Source organism: Trichosurus vulpecula, chromosome X (genome assembly GCF_011100635.1).
Source record: "Trichosurus vulpecula isolate mTriVul1 chromosome X, mTriVul1.pri, whole genome shotgun sequence".
Taxonomy (NCBI): Eukaryota; Metazoa; Chordata; class Mammalia; order Diprotodontia; family Phalangeridae; genus Trichosurus; species Trichosurus vulpecula.
This window is the reverse complement of record NC_050582.1, coordinates 50,999,681-51,018,594: the sequence shown is the minus strand read 5'-3', so window position 1 is coordinate 51,018,594 and position 18,914 is coordinate 50,999,681.

Here is an 18,914-nt window from a genome sequence, read left to right as displayed (position 1 = left end):
GGTGGGCTAATGGAGGACTATGAGTATAGAATATTGCTTATACCTTCAGACATGGTGGTTGGTTTTGCTGATCTGATTTTTTGTTTCTTTATCATTTCTCTTACAAGGGGTGGCTTTCTAGGTAAGGGGAGGTAGGAAGAATGTATCTGGAAATTGATGTGATAGAACAGTAAAAGGCGTAAATGAAAAAATACATATAATGTGCTTTGTAAACATTAAAGAAGTATGTCAATGTTAGCTGTAATTATTCAATAAACATTGATTTGGGACCAGCTGTTTATCCAGTCTCATTCTATGTTTTGAATTGATGCTGTTTTTTTCATAATATTTACTTCTGAATATGCCCCTCCCCATTTCCCTTATAAAGCAAGCCACTCCTTGTTATAAAGATTTCAAAAAAGAAAAAGGACAGTTCAGCAAAACTAAACAACACATTGGTCATGCCATGTCTGATAGCATTTTTCAATGTCCTACTACCCGAGTCTCTTACCTCTAGAGTATGGGGATGGTGGTGATGTTATATTTTCTCATCTCTTTTTCCATGTATCTTTAATTCTTCATATTTGTCATTTCTGACAGTGCAATTATATTCCATTGTCATCATGTATTACAATTTGTTCAGCCGTTTCTCAATTTATAGGAATCTACTTTGTTTTCTATTTTTTTCCTGCCACAAAAGTGCTTTCATGAATATTTTGGCATATAATGGAGGTCTTTGACATCCTTGGGGCATATGCCATTCAATATAGTCTCTAGTTCAAAAGGTATAGATCTTTTAGTAATTTTTTTAAAAGTATAATTTCAAATAGCTTTCCAGAATGGTTAGACCAATTTACAGCCCCACCAAAAATGTATCAGTGTTTCTATTTTTCTGCAACCATTTCAATATTGACTATTTTCATCTTTTGTCATCTTTACCAATTTTCTGGCTATGAGGTAAAACCTCAAAGTTTTTTTGATTTGCGTTTCTCTTGTTATTAGTGACAGAACAATTTTTTATAATAGCTTGCAATTCTTTTGAAAACTCTTTGTCCATATACTTTGACCACTTATCCTTTGGAGATCATTCTTTGTCTTTCTATTTTTGTTAGTTTCCTATGTATCTTAGTTATCAGATGCTTAGGAATATATGATGCAAAGGTTTCCTTTTCCAAATAGACATTTTTTTCTTCTTACCCAGGTGCATTGATTTAGTTTGTGCAAAGCTTTTCAATTTCTTTTGATCAAAAATGTTGGGGTTTTTATTACATCATCTATCTCTTGTATAGAATTCTTTCCCTAGTCATGGTTGTAAAAGATATCTACTCTCATTCTCTTCTAATTTTTATATGCTCTTACCTTTTTAGGTTGTATATCTATTTTGAGCTTGTGCTATATTATGTAGAACTATGGTATAAAACCTAATCTTTGCAAAACTGCTTTCCAGTTTTCCTGATGTTTGTTGTCAAATAACGACTCCACTAATTTATAATCTAGTTTGTCAAACATTATTTTCAGTTTTTTCTGCTTTTGTGCAGTCCATTGGGCAGATCTACTTTCTATATTATTTATTGTTAAGTCATTTCAGCCATGTAAGACTCTTCGGGATAGCAAATATTTTAGAATAGTAGTGTCAAATCCAAAAAGAAATGGATCCCTGTAGCCTAATGTTGACTTTAGAAAATCACAAATTAACATAACCCATAGTTTATTGTATGTTTATGTCTCTTGTTAAGCATTTCCAAATTACATTTTTATCTGATTCAGACCACACTCAGGAATTTTGTTGACCACATGAGGCTGCTGGTCATGAATTTGACTTCTCTGGTTTAAAAGATTATCCCTTTAAATATAATTTGAAATTTGGAAATGCCATTACCCCTTCTATCATATTCATTTTTACTATTTCTCTTCAGATTGGAAACTTTTGCTACTTTAAATAAATTTTGTTATTTTTGTCTAGCTTTATAAAATAGGTACCCTTGGTAGTTTGATTGGTATAACACTAAATCTATAAATTAATTTAGATAACATTGGTATTTTTGTTATATTGGTATAGATTAATCATGAACATTAACTGTCCCTTCAATTATTTCTTTATTCTTTATCTTTATAAAGGATGTTTTACAAATTCATTTGTGTAAGTCATAAATGTGTTTTGATAAATTGACTCCTAGCTATTTAATGTATTTTGTAGTTACTTTGAATGTGATGTCTCTTCCTATCATTTCCTCTTGCTTTCTGTTATCGCTATACAGAAATGATGATTTTCTGGACTTACTCTGTATCTTGCTATTCTACTGAAGCTACTGTATCAATTAGTTTCTTTGCTTCTTCCCTGGAGTTTTCTTAGTAAACCCTCATTTCAACCACTAATAAGGAAGTTTCAGCTCCTCTTTACAAATCTTTAATTTTTTTCTTTCTCTGATTTTATTGCTATCGTTAGCATTTCTGAAACAACTTTACATAATATCTGGCAGGGGACATCATTGTTTTACTGTTGCATGTATTGAGAAATCTTGTCTTTTTCCATTGCAAATAATGCTAGCTTTTAGTTTTAGGTACATGGGCTTTTTCTTCCTTCTATTGATATAATCATGTGGTTTGAGGTACTTTCATTCTTAATAATTGATTGTAAATATTTTCCTGATATTGAATCACCCTTGCCCCTCTATTATAAGTCCAATTTAGTAATATTGAAGAATATTTGGATATGTAGCTATATTCTTTTATTAGTATTTAATTTACTTTTTTGTATGGATATTCATTAGTGACAATGATTTATGGTTCCCTTTCTTTTCTTTATCACTCTCTGGTAGGCATTAGGACTATAATCGTTTAATAAAAGAAGTTTGAAAGAGTAACATACTTCTCAAATTGGGGAATAATTTGGGTAGCATAGATACTAGTTTTTTTATTTCTCTTCTCAGGGATATATAGCAAAAAAGACAGGCTTTTTCTGGTCCCTGAGGAGTTGAGTAATCTAGACATAGAGACAAGATGTATATATATGCTAGAGACCAATGCCAGGACAGCATATAAGTGCTCAGCTTAAAAAACAAAAATGAAAATGCCTCATTATCATAGGAGCAGGACAGGGGACATGTGATCATCTTTAAAAAAAAACTCAAACATTTTATTTTACTGGAAGCACAATATAAGTCATCTCTGATGTGGCAGCCATCAAAGGCAATTTGATGATGGTCCCCCTGTACTCTGCCTTGGTCAGATGGCATTTAAAGTATTGTGTTTAGTTCATATGGAGGGAAAGGGTTACATTTTGAAAACAATTTTTGGAAACCATTAAGATAGAGACAGAATAGTATGGTGGAATTGGTGCCTGAGGACCTTGGTTCAAATTCTGGCTCTCTGGATTTATTACCCATGTGATCTTGGGCAACTTCATCTCTCTGAGCCCCAGTTGTTTTATGCATAGTAGGAATACATAATATGATTAAGCAACCTCCAAGTTCCCTTCTAGCTTTAAAACAATGATGATGAGTGCTTTATAAATATGAATTTTTATTATTCTAGGTACACCATTTTAGGAAGGCCATCAATAAGCTAGGATTGAGTCTAGGGGAGGAGGATCAGAATGGTATGGGGCAACTGGAGGCTGGGACACATTAGGATTAATTGAAGGAACTGGGGTTGTTTATAGCAGAGAAGGAAAGACTTAGGAGAGGAAAATTGTGGCTTCATTGACCTATTTGAAGGTCGGTCATATGAAAGAAGGATATCCTTGATCTGCTTGGTCCCAAGGAGAGAAATAGGAGCAATGGGTAGAAATGATGGGAAGTCCCATTTTGGCTTAAAAGAACTCAATAACAGTGAGAATTGACTAGAAAGGGAATAGGATACTTCAGGAGGCAGTGAGTTCTCCTGGACACTGGGCACCTTTGGGCAGGGCCTTGATGGCCCTTGTCTGTCAGGCATATTGCAGAGGGGGAATCTTGCTAGGGTATGTGTTTGACTATATTATTTTTGATATGCTATCTATGAAAGTCTGTTATTCTGAGTGCATGGCAGCATGTATGGCTTATTATTGTATTAGTGAATGCTTAAAAAAACTGAAGAAGTAAGCAAAAGCCATGGTGGGGGGAGTAGTCTTGGAAGCCTCGAACAATATTCACAGAATTAATGTTCAGGAAATACCTCTTAGTTCAGAGGGGCTTATTTTGAGGCATCTTATACATACCCAGCTTTCGTAAGAATGCTGAGGGTTCATGGGAGGGAGAGGTAGGGATTCTGTTGCTCCACCTTTATTACAACCTGAAGCAGATTGGGTGGGGGGGGGGGGAAGGTGAGAGTGAGAGCAGAAAAGCACCAGCCCTAGGGAAGTGGGAAGGACATCTGCAGATACAGGACAATAAGCTTTAATGAGACACCTTTTCTTTAGCTTGAAGTGTTTAACTATGAAGATCAACTTGGAAAAAATGTACTTTTCTTGATTCTGATTTGTGCCCTTGGCTTTCCAGTATCTCCATCCAATATTCACCTTCTTTATTCATCTGACCTTACTAGGCTATAAAATAAGGAGGGAGCACGTCTCTTTTAACTAAGGAGAGGAGAGAATGGTTTCCAATATAAGCAGCCGGTCTTTGCTGCAGGCCTACTGGGTGTTGGACATTCTTGACATTACACTTTGGCCCAGTATTTGAGCAGGCCTCTGGCTTGGCTTCCCCCTTTCAGGGTGATGTAGCTGATGAGCCATTCAGGGGAGGTGGTGACAATCTACTCAAAAGAAGCAAGCGTGCTGATTGAATTAGGAGTCAGGCTTTCCCAGCACCAGGGCTGACACTTTTCATTAAGAATCTGAAGTGTACTATTTTATTTATTTATGACAAGTGAGGGCGTTTATTTGTCTGAAAGAATGTTAACATCTTGATTGTTAATTCTCAAGGAAGGGAAGGAGCTATCATTAGCAGGCATTGGTACAAGAGAGGAAATCCATCCCTCTGGGTTAGGCTATATTTCCTTGGAGTCAATGGCTTCATCTTGTTAACTGAATGGGCTAAATCAGGCTGTTGCTTTGGCACCAGGGAGAAATTGTCCATCTAGTTTGAGGCTGTTTGCTAGGGACAAGGGCTGTTTGCCTCTACTTCCTTTGATGCACTCAAAGTAAGGTTGATGGTCTCACGTAACTCATTGTCATTTTGAGGAAAAAGACAAAAATGATGAATTTGGGATAGAGCATTGATCTTGGAGTCAGGAAGCATAGTCCTGAATCCTGGTTCTGCCATTAACTTAGAGTGGGACTTTGGGCGAGGCTCTTCTGGGCCTCACTCAATTTTCCCATTTGTAAAATGAGGGGATTGGAGAAGATGGACCCCTGGTTCTGTAGTCATAGGACGTGGGTTCAAATCTCACCCCTGTAGATCACTATGTATGTGATATTGGGCAAACCACTCATCTGGGCTTTCATTTCTTTCTCGACAAAATGATAAGGGATTGAATTTAATAGCCTGTGAGACCTGTTCTAGCTCCTAGTATCACAGAGGGCCCTTAATACTGTCATCAAATTCAAAATCTTTAGTGGCTGACAATATGAAACCAAAATCAATCTCACACATTGTTCACTCAGTCAACAAACAGTAGTTAAATGCCTATTTTTGTCAGTCACTATGCTAAGAGATACAAAGAAAGTAAAAATATCCTTGTTCTGAAAGAGCTCACAGTCTGTTGAGGAGACAGCATGCAAACAGTTATATGTTGTTTTTCCGTTGTTGTCTGATTCTTCATGATACCATTTGGGGTTTTCTTGGCAGAGATACTAGGGTGGTTTCCCATTTTTTCCCTACTTTATTTTACAGATGAGCAAACTGAGACAAAAGGGGTTAAGTGACTTGCCCAAGGTCACACAGCTAGTATGTGTCTCAAAAAGGATATATACAGGAGAAGTTGGGATAATCTCAGAGGGAAGACACAGAGATTAAGGTATTAGGAAAAGCTTCTTGTAGAAGGTTGGCTTTTAGATGAGATTTGAAGAAAGCAAGGGACCCTAGGAGGTGGAGATGAGGAGGGAAAAAATCCTAGGTTCAGGGGAGAGCCAGTGAAAAAGACCAGAATTAAGAGACAGAATGTTGTGTGTGAGGAGGAGCAAGAAGGCCAGGGTCACTGTATCATAGAGTATGTGGGGGGAAGTTGTAAGGTGTAGGAAGACTAGAAAGGTACTAGGAATCCAGGTTGTGGAAGGCATTAAAAGCCCAACAGAGAACTTTATATTTTATGCTGAACATAATAGGATGCCAGTGGAGTTGATTGAATATAGCAGTGAGATAGTCAGACTTGGGGGGCAGAGGCAAGATGACAGCTGGAAAGCAGGGACTTGCTTAAGTTCCCCCCAGGTCCCTCCAAACACACATAAAATGGCTCTGAACAAATTCTAAAACTGCAGAACCCACAAAATAGCAAAGGGAAGCAGGGCTCCAGCCCAGGACAGCCTGGATGGTCACTGGGAAGGGTCTATCACACGGAGCTGGGAGTACAGCAGAGCAGAGCACAGCCCAGCATGGCCACGCCAGGACCAACTAGACCAGGAGCTGGGCGGAACAGGTGTAGCACCCTGAATCAGTGAGCTGTGGCAGTTACCAGACTTCTCAACCCACAAACTCCAAAAACAACAGAGAAGGTTAATGGGAAAAGCTGCTGGGACAGAGTGAAAGGAGTTTGTGGTTGGCCACTGCACTAGGGGCAGTGGAGGTGGTGCAGCTCTGAGGCTGCTTCCAGACCTACAGCTGCAGTTGCTTCGGGCCCCAGGCCCACCTGGTGGGAGGAATTAAGTGTCGGATTAGAGCAGCAGTGCAAAGCCTGCTTTGCCCTGCCTGGATCTGGGTCGCAATCCTGGTTGGTGGTTCTTGGGGGAGAAGGAGTGTTGGTGCGGCAGAGCTTGCAGTGCAGCCCCTCAAGCATGGGACAAAGTACTCTCTACTCTACAAGAAGTCATACCCTGACAAAAAGCTCAAAGGTCAAGTAGTTGGATGGAACATGAACAGGCAGTGAAAATGGTCTGACTCAGACTTTGGAATCTTATTTTTGTGACAAAGAAGACCAAAAAATACAGCCAGAAGAAGTTAACAAAGTCAAAGAGCCTACATGAAAAGCCTCCAAGTAAAATACGAATTGGTCTTAGGCCATGGAAGAGCTCAAAAAGGATTTGGAAAATCAAGTAAGAGAAATAGAGGAAAAATTTGGAAGAGAAACGAGAGTGATGCAAGAAAATCATGAAAAACAAGTCAATGGCTTGCTAAAGGAGACCCCAAAATACTGAAGAACGTAACACCTTAAAGAATAGACTAACCCAAATGTCAAAAGAGCTTCAAAAAGCCAATGAGTAGAAGAATGCCTTGAAAGGCAGAATTAGCCAAATGGAAAAGGAGGTCCAAAAGACCACTGTAGAAAATACCACCTTAAAAATTAGATTGGAGCAAGTGGAAGCTAGTGACTTTATGAGAAATCAAGATATTATAAAACAGAACCAAAGGAATGAAAAAATGGAAGACAATGTGAAATATCTCATTGGAAAAACCACTGACCTGGAAAATAGATCCAGGAGACATCATTTAAAAATTATTGGACTACCTGAAAGCCATGATGAAAAAAAGAGCCTAGACATCATCTTTCAAGAAATTATCAAGGAAAACTGCCCTGATATTCTAGAACTAGAGGGTAAAATAAAATTGAAAGAATCCACCAATCACCTCTTGAAAAAGATCCCCAAAAGAAAACTCCTAGGAATATTGTCACCAAATTCTAGAGTTTCCAGGTCAAGGAGAAAATACTGCAAGCAGCCAGAAAGAAACAATTTGAGTATTGTGAAAACACAATCAAGATAACACAAGATCTAGCAGCTTCATTAAGGGATCAAAGGGCTTGGAATATGATATTCTGGAGGTCAAAGAGCTAGGATTAAAACCAAGACTCACCTACCCAGCAAAATTGAGTATCATGCTCCAAGGCAAAATATGGATTTTCAATAAAATAGAGGACCTTCAAACTTTCTCAGTGAAAAGACCAGAGCTGAATAGAAAATTTGACTTTCAAATACAAGAATCAAGAGAAGCATGAAAAGGTAAACAAGAAAGGGAAATCATAAGGGACTTACAAAAGTTGAACTGTTTTGTTTACATTCCTGCATGGAAAGATGATGCATGTAATTCATGAGACCTCAGTATTAGGGTAGCTGAAGGGAATATACATACATACATACATACATACATACATATACATATATATACATATATACATATATATACATATATGTGTATATATATATATATATAATATTTGTATAGACAGGGCACAGGGTGAGTTGAATGTGAAGGGATGATATCTAAAAAAATAAAGTCAAATTAAGGGATGAGAGAGGAATATATTGAGAGAGGGAGAAAGGGAGAGATAGAATGGGCTAAATTATCTCACATAAAAGTGGCAAGAGAACGCATTTCTTTGGATGGGAAGAGGGGGAAGTTGAGGGGGAATGAGTGAATCTTGCTCTCATCAGATTTGACTTGATGAGGGAATAACATACACACTCAATTGTGTATCTTACCCCACAGGAAAGAAGGAGAAAGGGGATAAAAAATGGGGGAAGATAGAAGGGAGGACAGATAGGGGGAGGAGGTAATCAAAAGCAAACATTTTTAAAAAGGGACAAGGTCAAGGGAGAAAATTGAATAAAGGGGGACAGGATAGGAGGGAGCAAAATATAGTTAGTCTTTCACAACATGAGTATTGTGGAAGGGTTTTACATGTGTGGCCTATGTTGAATTGCTTGCCTTCTTAGGGAGGGTATGTGCGAAAGGAAGAGGGGAGAGAATTTGGAATGCAAATTCTAAAAGCAGATGTTCAAAAACAGTTGTTTTTGCATGCAACTAGGAAATAAGATATACAGGCAATGGGGCATAGAAATCTATGTTGCCCTACAGTAAAGTAAGGGAAAAGGGGATGGTGGGGAGTGGGGTAACAGAAGGGAGGGCTGCCTGGGGAATGGGATAATCAGAATATATGCCATCTTGGAGTGGGGGGGAGGATAGAAATGGGGAGAAAATTTGTAACTCCTAATCTTGTAGATATCAATGCTGAAAACAAAAAATATTAAATAATTTTAAAAAGTGATAGTCAGACTTATGCTTTAGTAAGATCACATTGATACCTAAATTTAGGATGGATTGGAATGGAGCAGGGAAGAGGGTATTGAGTGCAGGGCAGCTAGGTGGCGCTGCAGTTGATAGTGTACTGGTGCTGGAGTGAAGAAGACTCATATTAGCGAGTGTAAATTTGGCCTCAGACACTTACAAGGTGTGTGACCCTGGGCTAGTCATTTCACCATGTTTGTCTCAGTTTCCTCATCTCTAAAATGAGCTGGAGAAGGAAATGGCAAACTATTCTAGTATCTTTGCAAAGAAAACCCCAAATGGGGTCAGAAATAGTTGTTCATGACTAAAAAATGACTGAACAAAAAATGAACATCATGGGTGAAGAAAGATGAGACATGGCCACCAGCTGGATATAGAAAGTCCAGAATCACTGGGATAAAGAGAGAATGATGGCTTGGGAGTATGTTAATCATTAAGGAATCATTGTCAATAAGGTGTTCATCCTTTGGGGTAGAGTTGTCCCAGGGTGTCAGGCAGGAATATGTAGTGGGAAAACTGGGAGGCTATTGGCCAGGCAGAGGTAAGCAAATGCTGTGGAGTTTGGCCAGAGAGTTCCTTGATCTCAGTGGAATGGCTGCTCTGGGAGGCCAGGAGGCCCTCCGGGTCAGCATGTGAGCTCCTAGAGGCCATAGACTTGTCTTTCTTTGTAGCCCCAGTGCTTAGTACAGTGCCTGATGGTAAGCACTTATGAAATGCTTGGTGACTGATGAGGAAAAAATACAAACTACTCAGATTGCCATTCAAAACCCTTCACAACAAGGCTCCTATTTCTCATTCCAGTCTTATTTCACATTCTGTCCTTTAACGTGCTGTCTCTTCCTGCTGAACTGGCCTGCTAGCTGTTCCCCATACATGGCATTCCATTTCCCACCTCCATGACTTTGCTCATGTTGTCCTTCATGTTTGAAATAAACTCCCTTATCCCCATGGCAGTGCTTTACACTCTTTCCCTCCTGTTTCACCTTGTATATAATTTGTATTTACTCATCTGTGTACATGTTGCATTCTCCCAGTAGAGTGTGAACTGGAAGACAGGCTCCTCCAATTTTTATCTTTGTATCCCCAACACCTAGCACATTGCACAATGAATGTTTGCAGGCAGTATTGGGTAGTGCAAGAGTGGAGAACCTGTGCCCTCTAGGTGCTCAAGTGTACCCTTTGACTGAACTGAATCCAAACTTCACAAAACAAACCCCTAATAAAAGGATGCTGGTGTAGTGGAAAGAGCTCTCCATTTGGGATCAGAGGACCTGAGTATGAATCTTCACTCTGCTGCTTCCTACTGGTGTGACCGGTAGGCCATTTGACCTTCCTGTGCCTCAGTGTCCTTATCTGTAAAATGAAGGAGTTTGACTAGGCAGTCTCTAAGGCATCTTCTTGATCCTAATCCTATGATTCCTCCCTCCATCACCCCACTCTTTTCCTGTACTTTTTTTCAGATTAAAAACAAGCTGATAAAGAGGCTATATTGGGTAGGAGGTTGTTGGGGGGAGACCCCTTGAAATCAAAAGCCACTGAAGTAGAGAATAAAGTGTTGAAGGGGCAGTGAGAAGGATGGTCAGAAGGGAAGAGGCTACCCATCTCATCTCTTGTTTGGGCTGCCAGAGGAATCCAAAGCAGGGGAAGGATGTTTGACGTCAGTACATCATTATCACACTTCATCTATTCATTGGGGAAAATGAAAGCTCTAGAGTAGGGCAGGCTGTTATTAAAAGGATGCAGAATCAGACATTTGAAAATACTGCAAAAGCAATTCTGAGAAACCAGCAAAATTGTGAACTTTCTCTTTGGTTACAATGTTGGCCTGCGGGGGTGAGGGGAGGGAAGTGGGAAGACTGAGGGGTGTCCCCATTGCACATTCTGAGTGGGATGAAACTTGGCCACCTGGCTATGAACCGTAGCCAAGGTGCCATTGAAATTTCCATATAAATGGAGTTGAGAAAATCTGTCCCATGCAGAGTCCAGTGCCTAGTAAATGATTATTGCTTTGATGCAACAAAAGAGATTTTATTTTTGCTTCCCAATTATGAAGTACTAATTAAGTGCCCTGTAGGCATTTGCAGAATGACTTCCTTCCATTATCGTCCAGGGTGACTTTCATATACTATGCATATATCATGCGCGTTACAAGCCGATCGCAACCCTTCGGTGCCTTAATTGGCAGTCTTCATGAGTTGCCGTGGCTGAGAAATTTATCACCCTATAACCAACCTGGGGATAAGCCCCTCCAAACTTACTTAGGCAGATCCTTGGGTGACTAATAGTATATCTCTGGTCCTGTACTGGAAGTCTTTCTAGCTTGGTACAGTCTGCACTGGGCCAGTGGCGTGGGAGGGCAGAGAAGGAAATGCTGATGACTAAGACCTTAACTGTGGTTGATAGCCAGGGAGGGAAGAGTAATTAGCAACTTTAGTGCATTGTGCATGTGTTTACAAATTGGTTGCCAGAGGTAATTCTTTTTTCTTAAAGTAGGGCCTTATGGATGGATGACTGCCTGTATTACATGAGAGTCTTGAATTCTTGCCTGTCTTTTAAAACTCATCTCCAATGGTACTTCTTCTATGAAGCCTTCCCTGATTTCTCCCAGTTGTGAGACTCCCTTCTTAAAGTAACCTTGTATCAGAGTATTTGTGTACATGGTGTAACACCTACTCCCTACCCCCACCCCAGACCCACCAGTTGAGGGTGGAGACTTTTTCAGTTTGGCCTCATATCCCCATTGACTATGATAGGTGATTAACAAACATTTGTTGAATCAGATAATTTCCAGCATGGAGTACAATGTGCTGTATTTAGGCTAGTTCATTACCTTAATAGGTCTGGGACCTTGCTAATATGGGCGCTCCCTCCACCAATGAATATAGCTGCCCATTCTTGCCTTCTCATTCTCTGTGACTCTTGGCCATATTTTCTCATAGGTTTTGCACAGGGTATCTATGCCATATGCTAGGGGCCTTGCTCTGGGTCTCTTAGCACCATGTGGCTTCCATTTCAGCATAAGGGCTGTTCTGTTCAACCTCCCTCTCGCCACATTGTTGGCCCACTTCTTTTGTTGCTTATACATCTCAGTGATACCTTTTGTCCTTTTTCTTCCACGTGGTTTGTCATTGTTGATGCTATGTAGCCTATGCATGTCCACCTTGCATCTCACTATCACTTTATGGGTAACCCCCAAGCTCAGCCCTTTGGCGATTGTGCCATATTTTGTGGTTCCCTGCCATCAATGGAAGATATTGGTATTAACAATATAGGCTTGGGGTCATTGAAAGTTCTATGCGATCTCCTAAATGAAATCTGAATCTTTCTGCCTCCCTAATTCTGGGCCTAGAGCATTATCCAGCTGCAGTGTTTGTACTGCATTAACACACACACACACCCAGTACTTGATAGATGCAACACTAGGGATAACTTGGTTCATTGACTCTCTGCTCCTTAATGTAAAGTAAGGCCTAAACCAGAAAGCCATCTACTCACCTAGCATCATGGAGGTTGTCCATCATGGAGTCCAAATAGAAGAGGAATTCCTCTATGCCCACCTTTTCATAGAAGCCTTTTAACATTAAAGTCTATATCGATGTAACTGGGAAAGTTTTAGGAAGTTTTTCATAGAATTTTTCTATGAGCTTATCCTCTGCCACAGAAGTTAGTACATAAGCTGCTATTATGTCATTTAGTCTTTTATTATTAAGCTTCATTGTTATCTTCTGTATTATTGTCATACAGTCTTTTCATTAATTTCATCAAAGTGAGATGACCACATTTCCCATGAAATAATGTTTCTTGTTGTCTTTGGACACATGCTAGAACCAACTCTGCCAACTCCTTTGTTTGCCTCTCCAAGGAGAAAGAGTGAATCATCTTTCCATGCATATGCAACTTTCTTATCTTTTCTGGTTTCATTTGTAGTGAGAATATAAATATTGATATGATTCAGTTCCTCTAGTCACATGTCAACTCATTGGTGTATGGACAAAGATTTCCCATTTAGCATAGAATCAGATAAATCATTGTGTTAGGTGATTAAGGACATATGGTATTATTTTTGTCCTCTTCCTCTTTTTCTGTCACTCCAGGATCAGAAGAGAAGTAATTAAATGCAATTCAATGAACAGTTATTAAGCGTCTACTCTGTACCAGGCCCTGTGCTTGGTACTGGGAATACTGAAACACAAAAGAAATATTCCTTGTCATTAATGAGTTTATGTTCTGTTGGCAGGGGCAGATTTGTACAGATAACCAAATACAGAAGATTTACGGAATGATTGTGGTGGTGAAGGGAGTAGTGATTGGGGAATCCCGATAGGTTTTGAATGGATAGATAGACGAGAAAGCATTCGTTAGGCTCTTATTATTATGCCATGCACAGCCAAACACTGTGCCAAGCAGTGAGGATATAAATACGGAAGCAAATCTAGTCCCTGATCTTAAGGATATTGCATTCTAATAAAGAAGACAGCACACATAAGGGAATAGTGACCAGAGAAAATCACTTTGGTCTGGAAAGTAACAGAGATGGTGAGTAGGGTCATAGGGGAATAGGTTGACATGCCCCGTCAAGGAACAATGGCAAAATTGATTTGATCATGGTTCTAGAAATGTAGAGATGGAGGAAGTGGAAGTAGCTGGTGAGGAAGTTATGGAGGATGTGATTGGAGAGAAGGGAATGAAGTGAAACATGGCTAGGGATTTCCAGAAATAGTGGTCCAGGAGAATATCACATAACTTTGTGTCCTCAGCTCTTAGCACAGTGCCTGGTGCAGAGTAAACACTTCATAAGTGCTTATTAACTGAATGGCTGATATTAGGCGGGCAGAGACCCAGGACAGAGGTTCCTTCCTGGCATGGCATGGGCAGTGAGATGGCTCATCAGGGGTCTATGTAGGAGGTAGTTGAAGAAAAGGGAGTGAGGTCTTATATAGAAGGTGGCTTGAACAGAGCCTTGAAAGAAGCTAGGGCTTCTTAGAGGCAGAAATGAGAGTGACATACATATTGTGAACAGCCTGTGCATGGAGGTCGAGGTGGAAGTTGGAATATATAATCTAATACTTTCATTTTGCAGATGAGGAAACTGATATCAGTGACTTGCCTAAGGTCACACTCATAGAATCTGAACACAGGTCCTCCGATTGCCAAGCCTCTGTGTATATGCACACATGTGTGTGCATGTGTGTGTTTTCACCATACTGTCCTTATGTACTAGGAACATCAAATCGAGTGAGTGTGTTGGCTGCAGTGTAGAATGTAAAACAAGCAGTCATATAAGATCAGTCTATAAAGATTGATTAGAATCAGACTGCAAAGGACCAGTTGAAGGAATTTGTATTTTATCCTAGAGGCCTTTGGAAGCCTCAGGAACAAGTTGGGCAGCACCCTAGGACCCACGCCTTAGCAATATCATTTTGGCAGCTTTGTGGACAATGGATTGAATGCAGAGAAACCAATTAGGAGGCAAGTGAAATTGTCCCATTGGGAGGTGCCTGCCATGTTGGCCATGTTAGTGGAGAGAAGGTGGTGGATGGGAGAAATATGGAGGTAGAATCCCCAAGACTTTCTGAGTGACTGGGTGTGAAGGTTTGTGAGAGTGAATAGAGGCATGGTTATGCCCCTGACAAAAAAGAAGAGATTGAAGAGAAAGTTGGGGTAGATTTGAGTTCTGGTTCGGCCATTTTGAGTTTGAGCCGAGGGCTGGATGTGTAGTTTCTGAGTCATCTGCATACAGTCTAGTTGAACCCATGGAAACTGTGCTGTAAACGTAGACTGCTCTCTCTCATCAAAGAGAAGGCAAAAGAACTGTAGAAAGCCTTTTTGCTAGAGTTCAGGTTACTAGGGACAATGAAATATCCCTAAAAAATAAAAATGGAAGCAAGAATTCAATCAGTTAAAAAATAATTGAAAGGATACAAAAGTTGAGGAAGGCTGGTCCTTGGGAGGGGGTGTAGACTTGATGGCTTCTGAGGTCCCTCCCAGCTTTAGATCTAGAATTCTATCTGTGACCTTGGGCAGGTCACTTCCCATCTCTGAGCCTCAGTTTCCCCCTCTGTAAAATGAGGGGGTTGTACTAGATGGTTTCTGAGGTCCTTTCCACTAGGTTGGATGATAGGTGATCTTGGCCAAGTCCCGGCCTGTAAGAAAAGATAGTCTGGTATCTGGTTTTGCTCCCACAGAAACTATCCACATAGCCGAGTTAACACTTATTTGTCAAGACAATGGCCAGCCAGGGTTGGGGGAAGCTAGAGAAGTTAAACTGGTTGAATCAGTCCAAGCTTATCCTGTCACTTCAAGGATTAGGTCCTGGTCTGTTGCGAGTCCCCAGCCTCGCAACCAACTCGGGGGTCCCCCCAAGCCCCAGGCCTTTGCCTAGCAAAGGGCCTGATCTCACGGACAATGTATGGGGCGGGAGCCAAAAGGTGGTGAATGACTCCGAATTTTATTTCAGCAAGCAGCATTTTTATATCTTTAGTGACCTAGGTACATTCTTTGGTTACATGGGTAAAAGGACAGGTAAAAATCAAGACACCTGGGTACTAGGACCACCCCAACTCCACCTACTCTCCTCCCCTTCTCTTCCCGCGCTAACCCAAAGCTCCCTTCGGGTAGGCAGTCCAGGCAAAGAACCGGAAGTTCCATGTGCTCTGGCAAGCCCAGACAGAGAGCCGGAAGTTCCATGTGCTCAAGCAGGTCCAGGCAAAGACCTGGAATTGCTAGGGAGGCAACAAAGGTGAGACCCCTCCTCCTGGCTCCACCCATAACTCAGAGCCCTGAGTTTATCTCTGCAGGCCCCTGGGTGTGGAGGTCCAAGGAGGGCAGGGCTTGGCTCTAACTCAGCCCGTAACACTGGTCAAGTGTCTAGGTCTACTAATCTGCATAATTTACATATATGTTCAAGAGGGAAGGTAGGGTAGTAAAGAATGTAGACGAATCCTAACTCAGACAAGGAGGATAGAACTAATTAACTTCACTTTTGCTTCTGTATCCTTACTATCCTACGTATATAAACTGTATAACTTAAGAAAACTGTGTAAAAAAGTAAAGAATGTAAACTAACCATAACTCAAACAGGAGTGGAGGAGCTGTTAACCCTCACTCCTGCTTCTGTATCAGTGTGAGTATTCCTAGTGAGCACTGCACCCACTCTCTCGAGGAGTGTATTAAATGTCTTCCTCTGCCCACTCTGGTCCTGAGTTCTTTGGGTAAGAATGGTCAAATCACATGGATCTTCCTAAGGTTATGCTACCAGGAAAGCAATGAGCTGTGGAAGAACATCTTGGGCTAACTTCCTGACCCTGCCTTGGGGAGTTCTAGGATCCCCACCATGGCATTAAGGGGGCTACCCCTTGGGATCTCCCTGGGGATCCCTGTGGTCTGCACAGCCCTCTTATGGGGTTATCACTTGGGTCTTCTGGCCCTGTCTTGGGAGCCCTGTGATCTTACTGCCATTCTAAGGGGCCATCACTTGGGTCTTCCTTAGGGTCTAACCCCTAGGAAGCCCTGCGATCCCCACAGATAAAGGGGGGCTACCACTTGGTCTTCCTCTGAGAGTCCTGTGGTCTACACAGCCTTCCTTAGGGCTTATCACTTGGGTCTTTCTCAGGGTCCAACCCTAGGAAGTCCTGTTATCCCCACAACCATTCTAAGGGGCCATCACTTGGTCTTCCTCTGGGAGTCCTGTGTTCTGCACAGCCTTCCTTAGGGTTTATCCTCAGGGTCTGACCCTGCCTAGGGAGGTCCCATTATCCCCATAGACTAAGGTACCATCACTTGGTTCTTCCTCAGGGCTTTGGTCCTGCCCAGGAAGTCTGGTGATCCCCCAAACCGAGTTTCTCACACTGTCCCTTTCTGGGCCTCAGTTTCCTTATCTGTACAAGGGCTAAGATTAGATAGTCTCTGAGGTCCTTTACAGATCTAGATCTGGGCTCCTATAGGTGACCTTGGCTAAGTCCCTCTCTCTCCTGAGACCCCAATTTTCTCTTAATTCTGCAGAATGATGGCATAGGAGTAGATGGGGTCTGAGGCCCCTCCTATTAGCCTCTTGAATCAAATGATAGAAAGACCACAGAAAAATAAGTGTTGAAGAAGGACCCCTGTGTACTTAATAAAGATAAGGTGTCCCAAAAGTCTTAGTGCTATTTTACATTTTAGCAGCTTAAATCAGCACTGTATGGGTCAGTTGATATTTTTGACTGGGCAAAGCCACATATAGGATCATAGATCTCAAGCTGGAAGGGTCCTCAAAGGCCATCTGGTCCAACCTCCTCATTTTACATAGGAGGAAACTGAGGCCCAGGGAGGTCAAGAGGACACCTCACAGCCCTCATTAATCACAGAGGCCTAGATCATCTGTTTGGTCTCCAATTATTGCTCTCTAGGGGTAAATGAGTATCAGATTCCTTCTTGAAAAGGAGGAAGGAAGCAAGCATTTATTACATACCTACTGTGTGCCAGGCAACCATTGTGCTAAACACTTTACAAATATCATTTCATTTGCTCATCATAGCAGGCCTGTGAAGTAGGTGCTATCATTATCCCCATTTTACAATTTGGGAAACTGAGGCAGGCAGCAGCTACAAAGTGTCTGAGGCCACATTTGAACCTGGGTTTTCCTCACTCCCCAGGCTCTAATGAAAAGAGAAAATGAAGCATAACAGTGAATTTAAAATCAGGAAACTTGAGTCTTAATCCTGCGTCAGATGATTCCTAGCTGTGTGACCCTGGGCAAGTCACATAATCTCTCTGAGCCATTTTCCTCCTCTGTAGAAAAGAGACAATCATAACATCTACTTCAAAGGGCTGTTTCACTGTTCAAATGAGATACATGTAAAATGTATTGCAAACAGTAACATGTTACAGAAACCCTAGCTGTTATGATTGTTATTAGCTCTTACTAAGGGTTCTGTGTACCTGCTTGGGGAGAAGGCGCCTTTCTGAATACAAAGGGGGCATATTCAGGCTGCAGTGGCAAACAATTGACTTCTTGGCTATGTCAGTATGAACTGCAGCCAAGGTGCTGTCGAAATTTCCATTTAAATAGAGAAGGAGGAAGAAGGCCACCCTAGGCCTAACATCTGGCAGGGATGATGGCCCTCGCTTTGATACAATCAAATGCGTTCACATTGCTAGACTTTATGGGGTTGCTGCGACTTGGCCTTGCTACAAAATTGAGGTTATAACGGCAGAAGGAAGGAGGCTTAGAGCTCAGGTCCGCCAGTCCATACATCTCTGAAAGACGCTGTAGACGAACAAGAGAGCTGGGCCCAGAATAGAAGGAGGAGGGGGAGAGTGATCAGACAGCCGATCAGTGACCCCAACTTGTTTTCTGCCACCGGAGCCCATCTTTCGGACACTGAACTTATCCTGGGGAGCGTTCGAGGGCTGGAAATCACAGAACACCTCTGTCTCCGAAGGATTCTGCTGGCAGAGGAGCCCCAAGGGCAATCGATGCAAGGGGCCCACAGTGGATGGCCGAGGGATGATGTGTGGGGCAGGATTCAAGCTGGTGGGTCTAAGAATAAACGCTCACTTTTTGATTGCACTTGACAGTTTGTAAAATGTTCTTCTCCCCACCGTCCTGGGAAGACGATATAAATTATATTTTACACATGAAGAAACTGAGACTCAGGAAGCTTAATGGACTTGCTCATGGGTACACAGCTAGGAAATGAGACAGCATGGGATAGTTAATAGAGAGGTGGATATTGGGTGGGGAAGATTGAGGTTCCAGTCCCTTCCCCAACACATACTGCTTAACTAGGCTTCTCCTGGACTCAGTTTCCGGACGGT